General features: G+C 35.6%; 1 protein-coding gene across 7 annotated transcripts in view; it reads right to left on the bottom strand.

The window, feature by feature from the left end:
- The window catches only part of Src64B (Tyrosine-protein kinase Src64B), a 76,928-nt gene that overhangs the window by 21,759 nt on the left and 29,814 nt on the right, over positions 1-25,355 (bottom strand). For 2 of the 7 annotated variants that reach the window (XM_076122452.1, XM_076122446.1), the window contains exons 2-3: positions 23,984-24,014; positions 7,855-7,947 (exon numbers count right to left, since the gene is read on the bottom strand). The exons of 2 other annotated variants lie outside the window; for them this stretch is intronic. The gene's annotated coding sequence lies outside the window, so the exon portion shown is untranslated. The remainder of the gene's footprint in view (positions 1-7,854; positions 7,948-23,983; positions 24,015-25,355) is intronic. 3 more of the 7 variants (XM_076122447.1, XM_076122448.1, XM_076122450.1) reach the window with 2 other exon arrangements.

Raw genomic sequence — 25,355 nt, forward strand, 5'->3', positions numbered from 1 at the left:
CAAAAAGTGAAACCGCAGTAGCCAAAAACAAAGATATTAGTGAGCAATTTCAAAGTAAATCAATGCCCCTAACCGATTGTAGTTAAGCCTCAGAGGGCAATAAAAGGGCTTAACGAAGCCTTGTTCAAACACAACCGCTTTAGATAAGAGGATAATCAATACCCCGAAATTTTGAATGAACTCACTAGACAGGACGGTGTTTGCCCGAAACTATAAACGTGTAATGTGAAAATTATCCAGCAGAACAATGTTGCAATCTGTTATTCTAGCGTACAAATTTCGCCGTAATGTTAACCAAATTTGTGGGTGTCGAGAAAAATTGTAGAGCTGAGAAAAGTTAATTTACTCGTCGCGCATGTACCGAGGGCGGTCAATAACCCGGGCGGGCGGAATCTTGAACTTGAACCACAAAGCGAATACGGAAACACCAATATTTTTTATCCGCTATCCAATTTCGAAAGACAAATGTGAAGTCTGGTCACAATTGGATTGGTACGAACTACGAACAGGTACTTGTATAAATCACAGACACGAGCAATCTGTTGAAGTCGACAATAAGGGGGAAGTACACGAGACAAAGAGGCATGGTGTAGAAGATTCTACACAGTAATTGGGGTTTGTTTACGTTTTAAAACAAAGACATGACGCGTAAGTTTCACGGGTAATTCCGTAACATTACGATTTACGTCAAGTTCCACAAATATAAATAACGACCGTAGAACCGAAGTTTTTCTTTAAGTAAACCTATTTTGCATGCTTCATGATCATTTGAATTATTCATTAATGAGGCTTCACGTCGAATGCGGAATGTATGTCATTGAAACGAATTTTCACACGTTTTTGATATTCAACACATGTGATCGAATCAAACATGTTTTATGAAGTTATAAGACCGAACACATAGATGTGAGGATGCTGGCGCTGTAATAAATCCCTGTTTACTTGTCTGAGAAAATCTCCGGATAAATCCCACATACGATGCTATTATGTGGGTTTGCGTAAAGCCGCAAATGTAGGAAGTAACCTGAGATCTAATAGTCGTTAGTTACAATGTGCTCGGCGGTGTCAATCTATTAACTATGCGTGTAGAAATTATTATATAACGCACATATTGCGGGCAGCAGGTTTCAAAAGATACAATTATTGTGTTGATTTCAAATAGTTGCGAAGGGTTACAATATCACGGTTTCTTTTGTCAAAATATCTAAAAACGGTAACAGCATATTCATTATAACTTATCATGTAACGTATTGCAATAGAATGGCCGAGAATATAGAAAATGAACAATGGAATCTGGGTATAAGTATGCTGATCAAAGAACTCGTGGACAATAATTGTGATTCCGTAAGGCTGCGTTTACATAATTTAATGGTGGTCTATTTCAATGAATGTAAAAGCTATAATATTAGTGAGTCGTAACGCGTCAGTTCTGTTGAACTTGACAATGATTTGTATTTAGAGGAGGTAGAGTCGTCAGACACAGCTGTGCTTGAGACAATGGGCTGCTTGCCTGCGCTGAATGATGTTATGATTAAAGTGCTCACTATCTTTACAGAAACTAACGCTTTCACGGGAAGCGACGACGTATAATGGCGGTATGACAAAAAGTACTTTGAACAGAGTGAGTAGACTCGTGGTTGATAGCGATAGTCATTATTCATAATGAAATAATTTAGGTCTTCATTTATTTCTAGAGAGGAGTATAACGTAATAATAGTGAGTAAGAACGCCACACTTCGTTAATCTTTGACCTTATAAGTTAGAAACCACAATGTTAAATCAAGCAATAATATTATGGATTTGTGCAAAGCAAATGATCGCTCCAAACGACAAATTAATTCAAGTAGGAGCTTATAAATTAGATGGTAATTTAATTACAGATACATTGTAGTTGGTATACTAATATCTTAGGAATTAATTTCATTGCACAACGCAGACTCGGGGAGTAAATTATACATTTCTCGAGGCGCTACATTATCGAGTGGTTATCCAATCGAGTTGCTAAGTGTTATGTGCAACGAGCTAGAATGTCTAACACGAATTTAAGAACAGTGTCTTATTTTAAAACTTAGTTTAACATACTTTTGTTTACAATGAAATCCTATAGTAGTTGTATTATCTAGTAAATATTTCTTACATATGAAGCTTTTATCATTCAAACATAGCTTGCTACTGAATATGCGATTTTAAATATCCTCCATTTACTGGACAAACAATGATATACATATTTTCGCTATTGTATAAATACTGATAAACAAAGCGGACCCTACGCCTTCGCTCAGGTTACATAATTATTCAAATAAACCTCCGAGGATCGGTCTATCCATTGGTGAAAATTGTAACAACATCCGATCAATACTTTCCGAGATTAGGGGGCACAATCAAACGGACCGCCGCGATGGGGAATTTGGCTTTATTAAGTTGAAAAGGGGTATAATAAGATTTTAAAACTTTTTTTTAACTTTTTGAGTATCGTGAATCTTATTGAAATTGTTATTTTTTATACCCAAAATGGCTAACGAAAATGAATTAAACGCATTTTTTTAATCGTTGAAAGTACCTACCGCTATTATTCAAGTAATCAGTAATTTATTAAGCAAGTCATTAACTAAAATACTTAGAAATATGCAACACGCCCTTATCTGGTATTTCATAATCAAAATAATATTATCTTAATGCATTGTAAATCCGTAATATACGTAATATACCTATGTACTTACTTCTTGAATTAAAGATTAAGTTATTTTATTGAAAACATTTTATTTATTTTAAGGTCGTTTACACCGATAACTTTCCTATAAGAACAATATTTTGGTAGATAATATCTACTAGCGCGTTTCTTTATCAATAGACTATGGACAGCCGGCTGGCTTCCGAAAAATTTCGTGTGAAAATCTGATCAACGCCCCTAGCGGCTGCCGCAAGAACTATTTTTGCTGTGCTCTCTCTTACTCGATAGTATCAACTGTAAAGAATAGCGCTACCGATACTAAAGAGCCTGCCGAGAAAAAACAAACTTATGACAGCTTGTGGAAAAACGGACGGTAATGAAATATTTCTGTTATCTAAAGTTATACGAAAGAAGTAAACAGTAGCTAGTTACAATTTCTTATACGGCATTCATCTTCAGTTAAAACAGTTTCTCTTGAGAAAAATCCGCGACAGTCGGCCCTTAACTTCTAATTGAGACTTTTTAACTTGTATTAAAGCTTTTAAGTCATTGGAAACGAGCAATTTGTTAGAAGAACATTAAATGTTTACTTTACAATTACTTTTAGTAATTAACTTGTTTATTAAGAAATAATATTTGTTAGCTGAGAAACGGTGCTATTTTCTTAAGTAGAGGTTTCGTAACACATCAAGTTAATTCTCTCCAAATACGCTAGGCTAATGAGTTTTTCATACGAATTTTATCAACGGCTAGTTGTTTATCGATAGTATATCAAAGTATCTCTCTCTTCCATGCTATGAATCCCATATGGTAGTGGAGTCAGCCTTCCTGATCTTTCTCCTCCCCTTCGCTCTGTCCTGGACATCGTCTTCGGAAACCTCACACTCACACATGTCTTTTTGCACTACAGTTTCCCATCTAGTTTTTTCCCAGATATCAAAATACACCTTCCGATATTCTATGAAATTACGTTATTTAACACATAATTCACTAACATTAGTGTCCTGTGACGTAAAGATTTGACGTAGTTTCAATAGGTGCACTGAGTACAGTGTACCGTTATCGTTACAACTTTCTGATAACGAAATATGACGTCTGTACCGACCTACAAAACCACAGCTTTTAGGACTAATGTCGACGTCATTACGTATATCAATAGAAGTGTTGAGATTGTCATTGGTAGGTCTTCGATTTTTTCTACTACTCATACTCTTCGTTAATAACGAATCAAAAAAATGCTAGTAGTGTTAGTGTTTCTCATTCTTTTTAAAACTTCGTATCAACATAATCTGGAACTGTCATCGTATCGTAAGGAACATAGATTCTCAAAGGACTCAGAGTAAAACCCATAACAACAATTTGTGGATCACGCAAACAATAGTTTCAGTCTTTGTTCCTACAGAAGCTTGTAGCAATTCCACGCAGATATTATAAAATTCTTCACTTCTACCGATGTATGGAAACAACTATCATTGTTAATACCTGATAACATCACTGTTTACATTTTTCCAAGTTCGTTCCACAAGTCAGGCAGCGACGGAGCGTGTAAATGCAAACTATGAAATAGGAAGCTAAGACTATTTATGATTATGCAGGAAACTGTGCTGTACGATGATTTGTAATAAGCAGATGTGACAAGGAAGGCTTACAGTCCAGTGAGTGTTAGAAAGCCTATCAAGCCACTTTCGAAACTGACATTGCTTTAACTACGGCACTTCTCAAAGTTCACTGCCTCTGTGACGAGGTTGGTAATGCAGGAGACTGTCGCGCAGAGGTTTCGAGTTCGAATCCTGGGCTGAGGTAAAATTCAAAGCCGTGGGTTCTGTACCTAACTTTTCACTAGCCGTATCGGTGGTAACCCATCGGATCGTACTATGGGAGTGAAGAAAAAATAGTGTACCTGTGTATTGTAGACAAGCAGTCTAAGTAAAGTTCTGCACCTTTGACCAATGACCAGTTTCAATTAAATTGGTAGCTGTAGCCGGATCTCTGTAGCTGTAGTTATATTACTGCAAGTCAAAGTCTGAAGAAGGAAAATGCTCAAAAGGTAATCTCAAATAATGGTTGGACGTAGAGTCTTAATTACAGCAGAAAGAAAAATCTCCTTTGAAGTCGATTTCAGTAATAAAGTGAGTGACTTCTTGTGCGTGTGGTTTCCCGCGTAAGGGTAAGTGAACTTACTATTGATTGCCTTTGTTTGTAGGTAGTCGGAATTTTACGAGGGTCATGTTAATGAAAATCTAATAATTAGATTGAACTTTCACCGTCTAGACCAACGCGGGGTTTCAATCATATTAATCTAGCTAGACAAGGTTTAATAACTACCTGTACTTTAATCGATAATGTCAGGTTTTCAAGTACAAACTTCATCTTTCTTCGACCATCGTATCTTTAAGAGCACTCTGTATTATGACAACTTATATTATAAACGACAGTCGTTGTTGCTATGGCAACGAAAGCACGTGACGATAAATATCATAATCGCAAGCTTTTCAAATTGCAGGGGGACTTAAATCGAATTGTGTTGATGATATCACATTGCCTAGAGCTACGACCAGTCATTTATATTTCTTATTCATATATTATTTGCGTCTTCGACTTTCTTTTTTTTGTTCTTCGGCTGTCATTTTCAAAGATTTTCGTCAGTCGTTTCTAGTAGTTGAAAGTCTGACAACCTGTCTAATCAAGAAGTGCCGTGTTATAACTCAGGTGCTGGGTTGTGGAGGTCCGATAGGCAGCCGCTCCATGTAAAAACTGGTATCCAGCTGGATCTGGAGAGACTGGACTCCAACATAGTAAGAAAAATTCTAGGCTGGTGATTATTTGCATATTTAACAGTTGATAACTAAATTACTATAGTAAAAGTGACACGTGTACAAGTTCTCAAATCATGTTCTGTTATACAGGATGTTCTACATCGTAAAATGTCTTATCATATCTCCTTTCAAGTTCATATCAAGACTATCGGAGGAAGTAAAGGGACCTATCTAGAGATACAGGCAATAACGTCGACCGAGAAATTTGATAAGGCAAGGGTCTAACGCGTGAAGTAATCGGGATCAGATGTCATAGTATCTGTGGGATAGTAACGTATTTTTCGCTAGTGGGATCTTGAGAGGCAATAACTGAGTGCTGAAACCGTGTTACAGATTTTGTGCTGAATTTACAAGGTGTATATTTGTTATATGAGTAGTGGTGTATTGAGTCTGTGAGGATGTTTACTGAGAGCTCTTTTTAGCTTAGATTTTCATAGAAATCATTTCATTTCATAGAAGACATTATTCATGGCATATAACGGCTTCTTAAGCATAACAGATAATTTTGCAAGTATTGGCTTTTAGAAACTAAATTGTAGCAGTTTAAAATACTTATAATTAATTTTCTGTGAGAAATTGCACACCAATAACTTTAATATACGTGACAGTAAAAAAAAATACCGCTAAAATCTACTTTCTGTTGTACAGGCCAAAAGTTTACTCAACAATGCGACTTCAGTTTCCTACTTTCTTCCAATGTTACATTCAAAAAAGCACAGCTATCAAATATAAGGTGCACAAGTAAATAACCAAGAACATACAAGATTTAAGCCTACTTTCGTACGCTACGGTTTGCTAGTGGTTTACACAGCTCCCTCGCGGCCACTGACGTTGAAAAGTGTTCCCAACTTTAAGAAATAAAATAAGCTGAGAAGACAGCCGTGAAACTACTTCTATTTCCGTACTGAGAAATGTTTGGTGGCAAACGTTTGTCGTTAAATGCATCAAAAATGTCTCTAGAACTTACTGAAATTATGAATACGAAAGTGCATATTTGTGGCTTTCTTTCACAAAAACTCGTTGGGATCGATTAGAATCAAAGATCAAATCCTATGACATGGACTTAGGATCTGGGGGCACGGAAGTGCCCCCGCAAGTCGAGCAAAAAAAAGCGGCACGAACGTAACATCCTTTTCTCGAAGCAATTCGGGCTATTTTTGACACCCCTATAATTTCGTTGTGGATAAAACAAGAAGCCTGGATTTTCAGCAACTAATCAGTCATTGTATAAACACGGTATATTTAAAATTTCAGTCAATTTGAACCAGTAGTTTAAGAATGACAACTTGTTAAAATTTTGAATTTTGTCACTCACTGATTCACTGACTCACTGACTCACCGATCATCAAAAGTCTAAGGTACTTCTAGCAGACTTAGAAGCTTAAAATTTTGAATACAAATAGGGATTAGTGTCTTAATCATGGGAAAAATTCAATATTTTCTAATTTCGGTCCAGTTTTCTAAATAGACCAACTGCAACAATAACTTTGTAATCCCATATAAATATATAAGATTACAAGGTTACATTTGCAGTTAATGAATTATTATTACTGTAGAAAATAAAATAAATAGGTGTAAATAGGTACCTACTATATGAGGCATAACGGGAGGGGGTATGGGGTGGGTAAGGGTGTTTAGCCCATGAAACTGAACAACATTCCCATAGGAAAATATGTTGAATTATGAAAAAAAAAACGTCTTTCCATACAAATTGGACTTATGTTCGCTCTACAAAAAGAAGTGAGATGCCATCAAAAACATTCTGTAAAAACCTCAAGTCTCGCCGTAAAAAGTTGTGAGATCTATATAATACCAAGTCGATTAATCTATTTAGTCTCTACTTAAAAGACCTTCTGTCTTAAGTTATTACGTATGTTATTATCATGCCAATTTAAAAAAAAAATACCTTTAAAACAATTAGATCGACTTGGTCATCGCAAGAAAACACAAATTCGCCATTATTAACATTTCAGGAGTATTAACTTCTCGTCGTGCTGTGTAGTGTGATACATAATAATAATCAAATCATGCGATGACCAAGTCGATCTATTTGTTTTAAAGGTGTTTTTTTTTAATTGGCATGATAATAACATACGTAATAACTTAAGACAGAAGGTCTTTTAAGTAGAGACTAAATAGATTAATCAAATTGGTATTATATAGATCTCACAACTTTTTACGGCGAGACTTGAGGTTTTTACAGAATGTTTTTGATGGCATACTTTTTTCGCGTGTAGGGGCGCTAGCATAACCTAGATTTTATATTATAAAGGTCAGGTTCAACCTATGAACTTGGTCTAGTTTGTCATAGTTACATTCAGTAAGAATCCTACTAACATAAAATCTGATAAACATCGTGACTTTTACCTTAACGTCCCCTTTATTGGGGTCGACTTTCTGCTTAACCAGATATGGTTCAATATCTACCGCCCATTTTAGATGTAGTAGCTGCCGTCTGACCTGTAACCCAAAGAGATTATGAGGATAAGTGGGGTGAATTATACGAAGGTGTTTTTACTTTTGGCACAATAGCGATTAAATTTGTTAGTTTGAAAACGTTTCTATTGAAAACAAAACTCAAAAACATAGATTTCTAGATCCTTTTATCCGTGTGCTTGCCATTCGATCACGGTTTCACTATGAATATAAAAAAGGCAATGCTATTTCTACGAAAATTGACTCATTACAATACAGCTTTCAATAGTTCAATTCAAACACTACTCAGTTTCGCTCCCTCGGGAGAGACCCAAGCTCATCACTCGACTATGAATGTCCTTTCATTATTAAAATGTCCAGCAAACGGGAATACGAATGCCAATTTAATTGTATTTCTCATATACATATGGAAATCTAAAGGCAAACTTGTATAAAACATGCAAATACCTCACAAAGACAGGTAAGCTTTGAACGTTTAATGAGCCTTTTTAAAATACGGAGCACGTCTGAATGAAACATTGAAGGAGTTGAAGAAATCCGGCGGAAATCGTTGATACATATACTTCGGTGTATATTGAACATCGATCATTGATACGTTGTGAGATTACATTGCGTGGTTTTAGATTATAGAGTGTTTTGCCGAGATTTATGATCTCGGTGTTTTCCGACGGGAATTAAGTGTAGTAGCTGGTATGATTTGACGGATGTTGTCGCATGAGAAACAGGACGAGTGAAACAGTTATAAGCATAAACGAGATTACATTACTACATTGTAAATATTATAGCTGCAATTTCCAGAAAATAGGAAAACGTGGCTTTAATTTTTTATTGATGCTATTAAGCACAATGCATTCCCGACCTCGGCGTAATAGGTGTTATTGTTCAAAGGCTCAACTTATTAATTACAGTTCTCACGGCTAAGTAAAGTTTACACAAAGTGCTTTAATGTGAGTAACGTTTCAAGTTCCGTTCCGTTAAGCGTTGTGTACGTAAAGTACACAGTACAATATCGACTGTGACAATGGCTCTGTAAACAATAGAGCAGATTACCGAGACGAACGTGCGATTACGTATTGAATAGACGAATAGATGAGCTTCCGTGCAACGTTTTGTTCGCCTGTCACACTACTAAATCGTTTACGATTTTACTCAAAAACTGATATTGGCAATAAATAATAGTCTTTCAGCTCCTAATGAAATTGTGAACCCTCACCGGCAAACGCTCCGGTGGAGATCCAATATATCAACGAGCTCCCAGTGAAGATAAACACGGAGGTACCTTCTATCTCACGCCCTAAATCTACGTTCCCCCACAAGAAAATATCTTGGATATTTCCCCTCTGCCATAACCCTCTCGGTGCGAGCAATTTCCTTTGACCGTCCGGACACACCGCGCTTTCGACGACTTGTAGATACAGGTAGGCGTTAAACAAACACTTAATCTTCTTTATCTGTTCGCGGAACAACTGGTCGCTACAAACGGGCCACAAACGACACGGCGACACAACAATGCACCCGCATGCAAGCCTGTTGGATAAACAAAGATGGATTCCATTCCCGTATTAACACCATACATGTTAGTTCCGTAACTCTTTTGAGAGACGGATGGTAATGCGATAAGGGTGAGGCAATCCTGCACAGAGTAAATTGAAACAACGTACGGTGCAACTTAATCGTAAAGCGATTATATTATATTTGGTTAACCCACTTCCTTCGCTCACACGGGATGTTTACGTCCGAGTGTCGACGCAATGTTTGTATTCAAAACACCGAACTGCAAACTGGGACAATCTCCGTTTTGGGCAGTAGTTACTCTGTCCAAGAGAAACAACGTTCCATTAGAGAGATTAACTCCGAACTACGGATAAACAAATTGGACGAACATAAACATACTCGTTCATAATAAAATCGAATAGTGCCCATAACAGAATATTTACTATTTTTCTTAGGATATGTAATAACTGTAGTATTCGCAACATATCTTTCATGTGGGATATTCGTATTGATGCAAACGTAACATAACCCCGGAAATACTATTAGTCCTATTTTTGTCATTCGATTGTATTACGCGTCACAGTTTCGTATGAAATTGTGGTGGCTGCTTTATTCATAGGACAATAAACTTTCGCTCAGGGTCGACGATTAGGCGCAGGGCCATTAGTACAAAGACCTTACAGTTCGGGTCACAGAGGTCGTCAATCGGACGGTCGCCCTACAGACGAGCTTTTATTAAATTGGAGTAGATACTTAATGTAATTGTTTGATATAAACATTAATTAGACGAGACCAATTACAGCATATTTGGCTCATTTACTCGTGCTACGTTGCTGAAGATTTATTTGCTTTCAAAGCAGTTGCGAATTAGTTAGTTAACTGCGCGGAATACTTTTTCTATTACACATGTTGAGGGCATCGGCGTGTTTACGGGAAGCCGGGAGCGCCCTCCTGTCGCCGATGGTCATAACGCGTGGGGTGCGAGCGATCAATACCACAGGGCTTCCCTACTGCCATGCCGCCTGCCGACTGCGTAGCCCACTTCCGAACGCCTCTCACGCAATTTTGTACACACCAATTACTTGTTTAATTCTTCGAGAAACAATTAGTCCTCGAGCTGTAGAGTTGAAACTTTGACGTGCTCCCGTAAACTCTTCACAAGCGATGCTAATAGACGACTGAGCGGGTGATCAAAGCTCGCAAACTTGTAAAATTAAACGCTGTAAGACTTAAATTGCGGATACGTGGGTGATATGCAAATAAGGAAAGCCGATTATCGATGACTTACAGGAAACAAATGGATGAGAGTGCTAATGGCGGCGTGATACAACAGTTGATACATGTAGTCACATGAAACACGCATGCTATGTAGTTAGTAATGATATTAGTAACCCTATGCCTGCATGTGATATTTATCTTTAATTTGGTGGCGAGGCGCGGCACGGGCATACGCATACGTGACTCAATGAATTCAGCTGTGGATATGAGGCAGTTTTATTCCTCCTACAGGCGGCAATTTGAGGGTTTATAACGAACCACATGAGGGAATGTCGGGTGTCAGCTTCGATACAAGGGACTCGAACGCGTATTTGTTTTACAAACGGAATACGTATTCGGTTTTGATATTCGAATACAAATGCACCGACACAGCTTGCTCGTTCGATCAGATAACACTTTAGATTGATAGAATTCGTTCAAAATTAACATTTCTTGATTATTTTATCAAGATCCTTTGTTGACAGTCCTTATTAATATTAATGAGGAACTCTATTTAACTTATGAATTAAAGCGGTAGATAGCCTTTTCTAATTTGAGCGAGGTACTACGTTCTTAAAGTTTGCACTAAGTAAAGCTTTATAGTTCTTTCAAGAGGTAGCTAAGTAGTCGTCGTCGTCTGGAATTTATGGTCTCATTCTGAAGAAAATAACCGTCTGCATCATGGAAATTCTAAAGCAACTTGAAGCGAGCTCTATCATACGAGGGAAGGTATTATGTGCACGAGAAACATATTACTTAATTGGAAATTATCTCTTATGACGTTACGGGTTATTACGCTACATTGCAAATTATACTTGCAAACTCATGAAAATTTCTGGGAAAATACTTATATTTTCTCAAGAATTTTTAATACTGAAAGCTATAATTACTATACTTTACTTACTACTATTTTCAAGACTTGGCTTCTTTCTTTCTTCTTCTAAAGAATGATCGTTCCAAATGGCGTTCTTTGGACTCTGCCTACCACAATGAGAATAAGGCGTAATATTATGTACGTATGTAGGTATGTCTTCTTTCCAGTATATAGATTAAGCGTCTTCAAATTAGAATGGCAAGTAAGAATGTCGATTATGGAGATCGAAAAGCAATCGTAAAGTGTTCGAATAGTTTACAAAACTTGGACACAAGTTTGGCCACGAAATATGAAGTGTAGTCACTAAATCAGACACTACCGATAACATACTTCAAAGGGCAATAATCGACTAAGTTTTGTCAATAAGTTCTTTATCAAAAGATTGCTTCAACTTCAACTATCTAATTAAAGTTTACTATGTATTTGAGAATGATGACGAAAATAGCGAGAATGAAACATAAAGCTAAAAGCGTATTTTTTTAGTTTTATTAATTAAATGTTAATTATAGAAGTTTTGATAGCTTTAGTCCTAAATATTTTCTTTTGTATTTGAAGAAATATTTTATTTGAAGTAGATAATGTACATGACGTTTACGTTTTATTTAAAAGAAGATTTAAGTTAAACTCCTTGTAAGGAAGGGAAACAAAATATGATAAGCGAACATTAGATATATTTGTGAAAAATCATACTTTAGATTAAATAAGATTTTAATGTAGCACTCCTTAGCTTAATCTACGTTTTAAAAAAGCATTGGTTACATACTTAGCTATCCTGTTATAGCCATTTCTATAGCAAGTATGGATTTGTCTATGTTTTTACCGTGAAGTATTTTGGAAATTCAACACTAAAAGTTTACAAAATCAATACTCTCTGTACACAGGGACATGACTTTGATCTTTATTCAGTATCGAAACTCCTTTTCCGCCTACATTTGGTATTGTAATGTAAAATAATCGTGTGGTGAATCTTTATCGACCAGCAATAGTCACCATAGTTACCGATTTAAATAATGTGCCTTTGGAAACCAAAATATTGAAAACCCAAGGGGAAACTTTGAAAATCACTAAATAGATATACGATTTCAAAAAAATCTATACACTTCAGTATACATAAGTCATTTTAGAGTTAAACATTATTTTTGTATATGTGACCACCAATGAAACTCAGTCAAGAAATCAAGGCATAATTTACAATAGCAACCCTTATGAATTGTATACGAAAGCTTATAAACAACAACCCTTCGCTCCACATATTTACATAAAACAATACATTATACACTTGTTTAATTAACCAAACTATAGCTTATAAGACTATTTTGTAAATTTATTGTTTCCGACCGCGCCCAAAGGAGCCGCTGGCCGGTTCGCATCCGTTTCGTCACACCTGCGTCAACGGCCGATATGAAAAAAAAAAAACTTTATATCGAACCAGAATTCCTAATACAGCTATTCGTATGCTAAAGCACTAATAAAATAACGCTATTTGAATATGAAATAACTGCGAACGTTTATTAGAATACACAAGATTGCTAGGCTGTATGCCAGTTACATGAGATCTAATATAACCAACGATATTTTAGTATAATAAAGATTCTGCCAAACAAATATACGCAATACGTTACGTATACAATTTTGATCAAAAGCCTTTAGCAATTATACATTTCTACGCAATTTAAAATCACAGAGAATGTTTCTCATTGTGTACGATTCCGTCTCACCCCTAATAGGTGTAAGTACTATTGTATTCTCGACTTTACGGCACACAATTTCTACGTACCCATAACCCCTCGGAATTCAAATGTCTGACTGTTCAAAACCACCCCTCCCGATTTAACTGTATGTAAATACAATTTATACCAAAAGTGTACTTGTTAGAGAAATGCGGCCGTTTATAATTCGCGCTTGTACCTAGTTTTGAACATAAAACACCCTATTGTTGGTCCCTGGCGAGTGTTTGAGAGCATTTTATATGCTCCAGTTGGGCACACCTTTGGCATGTGAAAGAAGGCAAAAAGATTATAACGCATACGTATGGAGGTTGCGCAAGTTTACGACTTTCACTCGTTGTGTACTTGCGAACATAAAAATACAACCTTGAGAGATAAAAAATATAACACCGCAATATTAACATGAGATTGAGATTTTAATAATACCATTACTGCAACATGCTGGCTAGCGAAAAACAGTGCTCTAGCTAAAGGTTTTTTGACCTAAATAAAGTTCAATGTACGAGTGTGTCGACGACTGAAGGTCGCGTGTATATCGTAGCGCTACTTAAATGGAGACTTATTTTCTTTGACACTAAAACATAAGCTGAGAGACAACAGATAAAGCAATCTTAGATTAAAATTTCACCGTTTTGAGCTATTTGCGAAACGATAAAACGCGCCGTAAAACTAAAACGAGCTTCGCTTAATTAATTATGATTTATTGGGACATTTCGCTCAAATGACACAATTACATTTTACGTTACAACAGTTTGTTGACGATAGCGACTACACCATGATAGCGATCATATCGGGGGTTCAATCGAAACTTAAACATCCGACGGGAAATTGATGAAAAAATAAACATGCAAGATATACAACGGCCGAAGGGTCCGGGGACAACAAAACAAACCAATCGGCGATCAAACAAAATATTAAAAGTAAAATAAAAAATTTAATATAACAATCTCGATTAAAATATGATAAAGAGAAATTTCGTTAAAACATGTGTCCGTGATAATAAAATAACAAAGATTACGACTCACGATATTCAAAAGAAATGCATGAGGTGAAAACTTCTCGAAGAGTGAACAGGTGACACAACTAGCAAAGCAGAACATCACACAAATCACACTGTAAATGCGTATGTGCATAAGTAAAGAGATTTGAAAGAAACCGTGACGATGGGCGTTGATGATTTATCGTGAGTAACGTTAGGCCGCGGGGCCACGGCCGGACACGAGTTGCACGATAATCGCATATGACTTCACACTGTAACCGCTACGGGAAAATCTAATCATGACATACCAATTGAATAGGCAATTGCTATTGTGAATACTAATGATATATTAGACAGTAATATACTGATAATACAAGCAAATACTTTACTATAAAATCAGAGTTTTAATATCAAAAAGGATCGTGGGCGTTTAATAAAGTTTCCAAATAATATCCAAAGTCGAATTTAAAAGTTAATTTAGGTTTATTTTTTGGGATCACACTTTTACAGAATGCCATTTGAATACCTGAGAGACTGATTAAAATGTTTCACATTTTACATATTGTAATAAGTTTTATGTTTCAAATTATTTAGACAAGGTATGCATTTTCATATTTAAATAACACGAATGAAAGTTACGAGACAGACAAAGTTATTTGAGAAAGGTGAAAGAAAAATATTAGTCTGACTTTTAAAAGAATAAGATAAGACGGCAAATCCGTGTAGAAGTGGTTTAAGCCACTTATCGGGTTTCAAGTCGACAGGCACAGAGAAGCAAGAGGCTATTAGAACTAACGTCAAGTGCTAATTCCGAATTTCAGCCCCAGCTGTAAGATAAGATTAAATATTATACTTACATAACGAGAACATTACAAGTAATGAATAACATGAACATTGTTTTAATACCGTACAGTATATTTTAAACTACCAACATAAAGTCTGTTGGCGCCGCTTAACTCAAATAAATTGGGTTGAAATAATAAACCACAGCAAGCCCATTACTAGCAGGAACGAATTGTGGTTATGTTCCTTTGACTTTACCAAACGATAATGAGTAATTTATTCTCAGAATTCTAAAATATATTTTTAACTTTTGAAACGTTAAGAGTACCGCAATTTATGAAGTCTTTAGAATAACTGCTAAATAATATAGATATTCTACGACGTTGAAGTTCAAAGGGTGCTCGAGGTAAAGGCGTCTAGAATATCTGAAGCGTGAACGCCGACACTAGATAATAAAACACCGGCTGCAGACCGTTTAAACTTCGATATTATTCACACAACAAACGTGGAGATAAGAGTGTCGAAAAAAATAGCATCCATCCGAATATAAGTATTCACAACAGACCTTAACAATGATAAAACATACGTGGGTGTTGAACCTTTCTACCCACGTTCGGTGATTATTTTAGTACAGATGTGTAAAAACATGTTTATTGCTTACAAAATATTCTCTGTTCACTACGACCGATTCGAGCAACACTCGATGCTAATCTCTAAATATTTACAACGGCTATATCCAGTGCATTTGTTTTTATTAGATACTGCAACTCTTTATTACTCCGGGGATTTCTGTGTTATGGGTTTCTGACATGATTCCGTGTTAAGTAATGCCGTGATCGATGCGATATAGACTTTCCTTTGGTTACGTTAATGGCGATTGCGTTCACAAGTTATGGCCTCATCATTGTACTATTCGTATTATCTTGCGTACAGAACGAAAATATTGCAAAACATACTGAACATGTCCTCGAAAGTATTTTAGGGATTACTATCAACTAACAAATAAATTAATAGGACTTAACATAATTCTTTCCGCGGAAAAGTGTCAGTATTTTCTTGTACATTTAGATACGATATCTGATACACGCGATAAGTGTATTCTTTATGTAAATAATTGGCCGTGTCGAAGGTCGACCTCAAGGGCTTTCTCTTGCGTTTTTATTATTCCGCGGTTAAGAGGCTATGATAACAAAGCCACTTAGGGTTTCGTCTATTTGTATACATTTTTATAGCAAGCGAGATTGGTACGTGACTGTGTAGGTTTACGTTATGTTTGTGAAACAGTCTGAAGGATGTAAGAACGTGATCGTGTGCACGTGTTCTATGGTATGATTATAGAGACGGTGCGTTATGTGCATGTGTGTGTGTTTTATGTACTTTGCGACACAAAGCGCAGCTGCAGATTGACCACACGCCAGCCAGCCTGATATGTGGTCACGTACTATACTTGTTTAGCTCTACGCTCTCTAGGGCTACCGCTATCACTACCGCCTTGTAATCTTAATTAATTGCCACACAATCTAAGCAATCGACCAATAAGTTTGTTTAACATGTGTCGACACATATCGTACCTGTCAAGATATTTGTGATATAACAAATTAAGTCACTGATATATTCCTTATCGCTATCAACGATCATTACAACTTCATAGAAATAATTAATCCATATTTTCTCTGATATTTAATGGCTTTGTTTTGTTTTTCTATTATACAAAACAGTTCCGCTTAATCATATTTTTTTTCAACGATTTCAAGCACTATGACTACCATGTAATGTTCATTAAAATCTATTTTATTGTTAGCGCGAAAAACAACACAGCTGCTAAACGGTTCCTAGAAGCATTATAAAACGATTTACCTGGAAATTTTACTTGTTTTGATAACCTGATACAACACAATTGTTTTGCACCGAAAATAAAGTAATTGCAAAAATAGTGTGGTCGATGAGTGGGTTCATTAAAATTTTAAGCCAGAATTTGCGTGGCAAATTGGTGTATAAAGGTGGAATATTGAGTTACGAAGCCAGCCCTGCGGTGCTCGTTCCCAGAGAATGGACACAGCCGGCCAACGCTACGTATCATATGCTCAATTACACCGCTCTGCGACGGCACGCCAGTTCACAACCCAACCTCCCGTTACAATGCCATACCTTTTCGATACCAAGCTATACTGTAAACAAAATTAGCCAATGACGCGAATTCACTCTAAATCTACCTCGAATACGAATTAGGATAAATTGTTTCACTAAAACCGTTCCATATATTGTTCGGGCGTATTTTCACGAACCAAAAATAAATCAATGTCAACGCTCTTCCATTCATAAATCCTACGAGATGGGCGTCAGCATTTATAGCGAGTGTAATTTAGTATTCCTATCTAGGGAAAGTTACTTTACTGTCTCGTTTTGTTTGAAACACTCGAATAAGTTTCAAACAAAATGTGCAGGCAATATATGCCAACAATGTTTCGTGAAAGGAGCATCTGGAATCACTGCAAATAACTAAGAATTCCGTTTATAGCCTTGCACATTGTTCAGATCAGTTTGCGAGGAATGTTCGATATGAGAAGTCAACCGATGCTCAGACATGAGCTATCTTCGGATATTGCCATTACAGTACCGTCACAATTACTGATATTTTGTCTTCGAAATTGTTTTCTAGTCGGCGCAGATTTAAACTGCAGATGGGAAAATCTTGTAAGGGGACGAAAATAGCTAAATGTAAAGTTATTTGCGTGAATAAAAGGAAAAACGCTGAATTGGTAACGGCGAATGTCTGACAATTATCTTAAAGCGCTGTAAAAATAATAATGTGTTTTAGCGTCGGGTTAAAATTAAAATTTCAGACTGAGGGTAAGTGAGCGTGGGGAGGCGCGCTTTGTGAAAGGGTGGAGGACAACATTTCAGTTTTCGCTGTCAAAGGTTTGGCGTCGCTCGAGGCGCGTCGTTTTGCACGTGATTATGACATTTATTAATTTCACGCACTCCCCACATCGTTTTCACACTTGTATAAAACAGATATAATTTATGTGGATATGTGCTATGCAGTGAGAGTAGATTGTAAAGAAAGTATTCACCAGATGGTGCACATATTAGATAGTGTGCAGAAATATGAAACGGTCTGAGAACATGAACGTCGGAACATACGATGTAAACCGTGACTAAGATTTACAGTTTGTAATTGTATTGCAGAAAGTTATACGCTTCAATCCGAATTAATTTAGACTGGCACAATTGAAAATACCTATAAATATTGTTTAAACGAATCATTTAGTATTGTAATCACCGGAGCATAACTTAATGTAAATACTATAGATACAACTTAATCTGTTTACGTCGAAAGAAAAAAGCCTCTTGATTCTGTTGTCTGACGGTGGCTAACCCCCGTGGCAGACGAAGCGGCACAATAAATACATTACTAGGTCCCTGAACTTGAATCTCAATTGCATATTATATTTTTAGCCCGGCTCGGACTAAACTCTAAAACGAGTAAATCTATCGCGCCTACACGCATTGTAAATGGTTATATTGCCATTTACTGTTGAAATCGATAAAAACATAATTATTGTATTGATATATGGAAAACTAGTATGCAAATTAAGGATCTTATTTTGGTAACTAGCAATCGCAGACATTAAATTGTGGTATTTAAGACAATTTTCGACTCCAATTTGCCAACTTTAAAACACACTACATTAAATTCATATACGAAACGTATAAATAAAAGATTCATCTAAATTTCTAGCGCAGTTTTTTCTCTAGTCTACAGCAATAAATATGTCATATTTCTTTTCCAAAGCATACATCATTTCCGCAGTGAATTGTGAAGATTCTTTTTTACATTTTCTTCAGATCTATACATGACCATGTTAAAATATTGCGGACCAATTAATATAGTTGGTTTGAAAGACACACGATGTAATTAAATTCTAGTTGTTAGAAATTCTTGTTGTTACGTGAAGCAGTAAAAAATGGCGGCATTTAGCTGAATCAGCTTTGCGCCGGCGGAGAACTGGAAGTTATTATAGAATGACTAATGAAATGCTGGCTTCTTGCTATATACGAAAATCGATTGTATTCCTCAAGTTGCTTTCTATTTGCAGTATATTTAGTCGGGAGATGATTGAGTGGGTTTGTATGTTTTCAAGACTGTATATTTGTACTGGAAAACCATTGATTTCATGAAACATCTTGTAAAATATAGACTCAAAATAGTTACGTTTTGTTTGAATGAGCAATATTCAGAGAAAAGATTAGGTAATGAGGCTTAAGACATACGTATTAATAAAAAGAAATTTGCTTTTACTTAATATGATGGAGTAGTGTAACATGATAGTATATTTTATGTAGGAATTCGCCAGCTGACTGCATATAAACACAGTGATGTAACAATGCCTACTTCGCTGACACAATGAGGTTCCATTACGCCACAGTCTTGCTTGTAAACAAATATTCAACAATGCATTATCGATACGCTTGCACATTGTTTAACATAGATTTGTATATGATAACGAAATTGAATGTTTGAAATATGTGTTTGGAGCTGGATTATAACACGTTATTGGGTGTTATAAATTGCTAGCTTCTGTCACCGATTTAGAAAGGATTTTGGAAGTAAAAATTGTACCTATAAATAAGTTATCTTTGTGTGTGTTATCTAGGTTATCTTATCTCTCTGGGTACCCATTCAAATCCATGGAGCAGTTTTTGCGTGAAAGGATAGCATAATTATATTATATCATTGTTTTTAAATTATTAGTAGAAGCTAGGACAATTATTATTCTAGGAAAACTGAAACAATCGCAGGATTATAATCAATCAACAACTCTCGATTAATCCCACGGGAAGTTATCACAAACTAATTGAACACAGCTGACATCTTAAACAGTATCCAAGATCAAAGCTTATTTGAATTTCATTTACTATTCTGTACCACATGTGTGAGTCTAAAAATTCCACCCGAAACCCAATAATAAAGCAGTCGATGTGCCTTGGGCGCGTCGTTTTTCTACAAACGAGTCCCATCGGGCTCTCGAAAACTGTAATGGTCGCCGCCACTCAACCCAAACCGATCGTTTCTATATAAATTGAAAGAGAACCTAGAAACAAAGAATACTCTCTCTTAGTACCGTATAATTGCATTTTCTTTTCTGCAACGTATGTTTTCTTTTGATTAATCTTATCTGTTCTTGATACAATCTTTAGCTAAGTTTGTTTACTTTATGATAATGTTAGAAATGAATTGAGGCTTTTTGGTATGGAATTCAATAAACAAACAGATCGAAATACTTGGTAAAATAATTGCCAATTTCTTTTTCCTTTGTCATTTCAACTCTGTATTCTATTCGAAACCGTATTTTTGCTTCACAAAGACATTTCTCGCCAGCAATGAATTCCACAGAACATTACAAAAGTTGAAGTTTTAAAGTAGTTTGAAGTATTCCGTGGACAGTTTTTGTCCTGTCGAGTACAGCGAGCCTCGCTATGAGAACTATCTGTTTAATTTCAACATTTCGACTTCAAATTTCATAGTTATTATTCAATTTCATACTTGATTATTTTACCATTTAATTTATACTACTGTCCAAACATTTAGCAAGATATTTTGACATTAAAAGTCCTCCTTTATCACCGCTTTGTTCCAGTTCCAAGAAATAGTCTGAATTGGAAAGCAAAACTTATCAGGTATTCCGTAGCACTACAAGAATACAGTACATTTCTCGGAATTGCTTGGGAAAAACAAGCGTCATTAATTCTGGAAAATCTTTCTATTTGCTAACAAAATGTACACTTAGACGTAATGATGTCTCTTTATACAAATTACTGGTATGATAGTAAAGAAAGCAAGCGTATACCCGTATACCTGTTTGCAGTAATCACGTTATTATCCGGCTAGGTGAAGTGTGGCAGACGTGAGAATCTTTCTGCGGCGCGTTTCGCGGGCAACCGCTCATTGCTTTGACGACCTAATGGCCGCAGTTGCATAATAACAGCAATTAAATCGAAACTGAACCCTGCAGGGTGCCGACCATTGTCAATCTCCACAACGTTTCATTACACACCCAAGGACAAGCTCGGCTATTATTACAAGCCCTATTTTACCGACGAGGTAACGCCTTTTACATACGTTCACATACGATAATAACAATAAATAATTTTTGCTATTATATTATTTAGCCGTCGTGAATTCACATAGAACTCGCACAGTTACGGCGAAAGTAAAAACAATTAGTTTGTCGTTCTATTGAATATTCACAGCGTTTGTTTGGATAAAATCCAACAGCTTTATAAAACAGTGAAATGCGATTACTCGAGTACGGCACAGGAATAAATGAAAGTCTGTAATTGGTGTTCGAATCAAAAATATTTTGCGTTATTCGACGAAGAGGAAACAACTATTGGAATACGCGTAGGTACTGTATTCGAACACCATACGTAAATTGTGATTGATTAGTACAATGAAATAGTCCTTTGATTAATACATAATTGATCCAAACATATCTATGAATAAAGGTCTAAGGACTTATATGTGTCCAAAACAGACAAATAACATTTTCATGTAACGTTATTTTTCTTGCCAGTACAAAGTTCTCCAACACCTTAAGTCATCGACTGTAAACACTAACACTAAAAACAGGATTAATCAGCATAGTCAAATTTCCTTCTAGAAGGGCGTATGTCTTAAACTTGTAATGTGAGATAAGCTCTTTTAAAACGCATCCAATTCTTAATTAAGTTAGCAACATAAACAATTGTATCATGTATCAAATGTCTAACCACAACATGGTATTTCAACTTAGGATACGAGTGTCCGGTGTCGTCAAGTAGTCAGGTTGTAAAGGTCACGACTGTCGCTCTGGTGATAAATTAGCCACATCCTACATTAAGTGAATAACATTTGACAATAAGATTGAGATCTTTATCAGATTCTGTTCAAGGAAAACGTCTTTAATGCAGTTTTTGATTCAAAATCTTTAAATACTATGATTAAAAATGACATAGATTTTACTTTATGTGTGTAGGTACGTCTGCCTGTTACGTTTTTACGTCTAATCCGCTGAACTGAATTCATGAAACTCTGTATGGTACATAGTTTAACACTCGGAATCAATTATAGTGTACAATTTAATTTCAAAAATATATTTCTTCATTTTACAAATTACAGCGGGACAGAGTGAGTAGTCTGCCGATTTTACACAACTTTACGTCAGCTAGAACTACATAAAAGGAAATACTTACTCGTAATAATTTCATTATAGAGGTAGTGAATCTATAATTAATTTTAAAAAGGTATCGTTATTTAAAATTTAACATTTAAAATTCACTTATAAGAGGCATTGAGCCATGAAAGCTCGACAACTCAATAAAACATTCAGTCAGTAATTTATTAACTAAAAGTCATACAATGAACGAATTCACTGAACCGAATTTAAGAGTACTTTACACTGAAATTCGACATTTTATTTTCTACAGTGAAATGTATCAATGTTCATATGATTTGCCTACGACTATAGGTCAATAACACGGTAGGGTGAAACCCGTACAACCTATACTTTGAGGTTCAATGATCCGATCACGCAGCCCAACAATGTAAACGAAACTCTATAACGTTTTCAGAGACCATAAAAATGACCGCGAAAATAACACTTACGTGGTAACATAAAACGATTTGCTAACAGCTTAAGATTTTCTTTATAGACTTTCCGGACTGTTGATAAGAACATAAATAACATTGTTAATTATATTCGCAAGAACTTGTAAAAAGTAACAAATTAAAAACATTTCCAACAAGTGCTTAAGTTAATATATTCTTTGTAAACTGTTTTTTCCTCGAAGAGCTAATTAAAAATAGTTAATTAATTATTTTAATATAGCACTCTGGTAGCTGTCTGGATGTAAAAAAAACACCCTACTTCCCGTAAGTAAGAGACAACAAAGGAACTATGTATCTAACGAGGTTGAATGCAAACATGCTGGCCACATGCAATTAGAACGCGTTAAGTATAAAAAAGAAAATGAGAATCATTTGAAATTCGAAGCGAGTTAAATGAAGCATATATCACCATTATAATTTCAAAATGTGCTCTTCATCTTTCGCGTGAATAAAGGCGCGCTCCATGCAACTTTTCCTATCGAAGGGAAAAGTTTAAAAATAGTTTCAATATATCTATACTAAGCAGTGACTGTCAGTGACCCATAAACAGACTTTAACGAGAAAATATATATTCGAGTTTATCGAATCTTGTGTAAATAGTTCCTTATTTCTCTCGAAACAACTGTTCTAAAAAGTGCACATTTACTTAGAACACAACATATTGCAATCGCTTTTTTTAAATGCACAGCGAACCACATCTGTTACGTCGAAAACGCGATGTTTAATATGAAAAGGCTTAAGTTTCATAACAGATTACCAGGTTGATGAAAGCCTTAGAACTGTACGCATCATATAACATGCATAATTATGCTTTAATACCTGTACTAACTATGTTTAATTACAATGCTGGTTTACAATGTTAGTCAACTTTCACATAATGGAAGTAGCGAACAATGTAAAACGTCATAGCAACAAAAAGTAAAAGTCCTCGAAGATCATTTGAAAATGGAACACTCTGGTAATATTTTTAAATGGCGGAATTATGTGTGCCAGGTGTTGTTTTGTACTAAAATGCGGGTTACTTTGTTTAATAGCCTATACACCTTACTAAGCTTTTTACGCAAAATTATGTTTTGTGGGCTTAACCTGTAGCATTTGGTACATTACTTCATTGTAAATGACTGGATCCGTATGATCAAATATTGATTCGGAAGTGTGAAAATGTTTTGCTGCATATATTTCCTTTTTTTACTGTCAGTAGTATACTTAAGTTTGTTATATATTTAATTATATATTTTTTGCTTAATATCCGGACTAGTACAATATTAACACTAAGCGCACGCTAAACGTCTTACCGGTTTCAACCAGGCTTTACATTTCTCGTACCTAGAACAAAAAATAAATAATAAATTAGCAGGCTAAAACACAAATAAAAAAAAATACGAGGTAGATTTTAAAGTAAAGTAAGGTGAGAGTAGTGTTTTTAATAAGGTAATTTCTACATCTTTAATAAACTATACTAATAATATGTATAAATAACAAAGATTTGTATGTAAGTATGTTTATAACAAATTGGCTCAGAAAATAGTGGACCGATTTTAACATATATATTATGTCCACCCGTGCGAAGCCGGGACGAACCGCTTGTACTAAATAAAGTACGGCTTTAGCTATTTTGCCCTAAAAAGAAACAAAACTGTTTGAAACGTTCAGTTTAAAAGTAACATCATTAGACAGCACATTGTTTCATAAAACAAATGAATCATAACTGCTGACATAGAATCTCAAACATGGGATTAATGAATCACGCGTACGTAAATAAATAGTTCGATTACACTAAATAAATCCGATGTTCCATTCAGTTGTGTAGCAGAATAGCTGTTTAGCAATATGACAGTAATTTACGAATCATATTACAATAGGTATACAGAAATCATTAAATAATAACTAATAGTTGCAAGCCTTTCTTCCGATTCTCGTCCGAAATGGAGGCATAATCCTAAATCAGTTCGAGATAAAAATGTTTTATATATACGTTTTCAAATCTAGCTATCACAACTAATATGATAATGAAAGTTCTTTCAAATGTCACAATCCCACGAATAAATCCATATTGACATCTACATTTGAGGTCATTGACTCATAATGGCTCATCCAATTCGTTATGTGTGTCAATACTCTCTCTACAAGCTGTCATATCATATATTTTAGGCTTAACTCGTGTCAAGTATAAATACGATATCAATCCGTCGGTGCGTACCACGCTTACTTTCTAATACATTCGCTTCCATCCTCCATCTAAGTGAATCAATCGTTTCTAAGAAGGCATGGATGAACAAACACATCTTGCGATCGCCATTAATTCCCCGCCTATCACAATTACCGAAGTCTATTCCAAAATGATTTCACCAAACGCAATTTCTTAAGACGCAATTATATTGCCAAACTGTTTATGAATTTGCATGGTGCTTGCAGTAATGTTCACGCAAACGTTAATTAGATCTGTCTGTCGAGAAAATATTATATTCAAAACGCTACCTGCTACAAAATATATTTGGCAAACTCACCCATTTCTCCTAATGGTGTAAACAAAACACTAAGCAATATCCTAACGAGGTTTACCGAGCTTTGTACAGAAATAACTTATCCACTCTAGAAACTGTAGTACGACAATTAGAATGCTTATTTATCACTACACAGAAGCTCAACTATGCAGCGATATTTTGT

This window comes from Anticarsia gemmatalis, chromosome 14, assembly GCF_050436995.1.
Source record: "Anticarsia gemmatalis isolate Benzon Research Colony breed Stoneville strain chromosome 14, ilAntGemm2 primary, whole genome shotgun sequence".
NCBI lineage: Eukaryota > Metazoa > Arthropoda > Insecta > Lepidoptera > Erebidae > Anticarsia > Anticarsia gemmatalis.